Source organism: Gavialis gangeticus, unplaced genomic scaffold (assembly GCF_001723915.1).
Source record: "Gavialis gangeticus isolate Ggan-Ray unplaced genomic scaffold, GavGan_comp1, whole genome shotgun sequence".
Taxonomy (NCBI): domain Eukaryota; kingdom Metazoa; phylum Chordata; order Crocodylia; family Gavialidae; genus Gavialis; species Gavialis gangeticus.
Genome location: NW_017729029.1, coordinates 4207891 through 4208973, shown reverse-complemented (window position 1 = coordinate 4208973; position 1083 = coordinate 4207891). Strand labels below are relative to the sequence as shown.

Sequence of the window (1083 nt, the reverse complement as noted above, 5' to 3'; positions counted from 1 at the left end):
TCAGCACCTTCATCCCCTGCTCTCCAGGCAGGAGGACAGAGGAAGTGGGGCAAAGCCACCTCCCCACCCAGGGCTATGACAGGGAAGCCTTCTGTAACTGACCGAATCATGAATAGAAAGTTTTCCTGAGCAGTTTCTCTATGGTCTGGGCTTATTTCCCTCCCGCTCTGACCTGTCACCAGGAAAAGAACCACCATGGAGAAAGTTGGCACCACAGGTTAGTCAAGTTAGGAAGGGTCTCTTGCCAGCGACAAAGAAAGAAATCCTTGGTCCTGTAGGGTCCCAGCAACCTGGAGCCTCAGCAGTGCTCAGAGCACATCTCTTCCAAGCAATGCCCAGACACGGCCAACCCGCACTTCCCACAGCCTTCATGCCAGGGAATTACTGTGGAAGCCACCCCAGGATGCCCCAGGGCAGGAGGAAGTGGGAGCAAGGCCCTAGGAAGGGAGTATCACAACCTTTGCACACACCACAAAACTGACCTTTAAACTGGCTTAAATGCCCTTTTACACTGTTTTAATGGTGTTGCTGTATGCACGTTCGGTGGCATATTCCATGTTAATGCTGTTGCTGTTTGCATGCTCGGTGGCATATTCCACTTTAAATGACTTTGGTACACAGCAAGAGAAAACACCTCCGAGGTGTTTTAGTTTGCTACCTAACGAAGTGCAACAGTGCATGGCGCACTGGAAGCCGACATGCTCGGGGCTCGGTGGGCCCCACGCAGCTCAGGGGCTGTGGGACCTGGTGGCAGCACGTGCAGGCAGGCTCCACTGAAAGAAAAAAAAAAGGTGCGAGCCTGATCTTTTTTTTTTTCTCCCAGGAGCCTGCCTGCCTGAGCTGTGCAGGGGACCTCTGCTTCCCTCCATGGCTGCAGGGGGACCAGTGCTTCCCTCTGTGGCTGCAGCACCCCCCAGGAATGCCCAGGTTGGGTGCCAGCGGGCGGGTGCTGCTAGGGGACCCCCATGCAACTCAGGGACCACTTGGCCCACCGGCAGCTCACTCCCCTTCCGTCCACCAAAGAGGCAGGTAAGGATCCTGCCTAGCTCCTAGGTAAAAGGGAGGCGCACACCCAGGGGATGG

General features: G+C 55.6%; 1 long non-coding RNA gene across 1 annotated transcript in view; it reads right to left on the bottom strand.

Moving 5' to 3' along the window:
- Window positions 1-211, bottom strand: part of LOC109300476 — a 1281-nt gene extending 1070 nt beyond the window's left edge. Inside the window, exon 1 of the long non-coding RNA XR_002098246.1 lies at window positions 8-211. This is a non-coding gene — a long non-coding RNA (uncharacterized LOC109300476). The remainder of the gene's footprint in view (window positions 1-7) is intronic.
- Between the last annotated feature and the right edge of the window lie 872 nt (window positions 212-1083).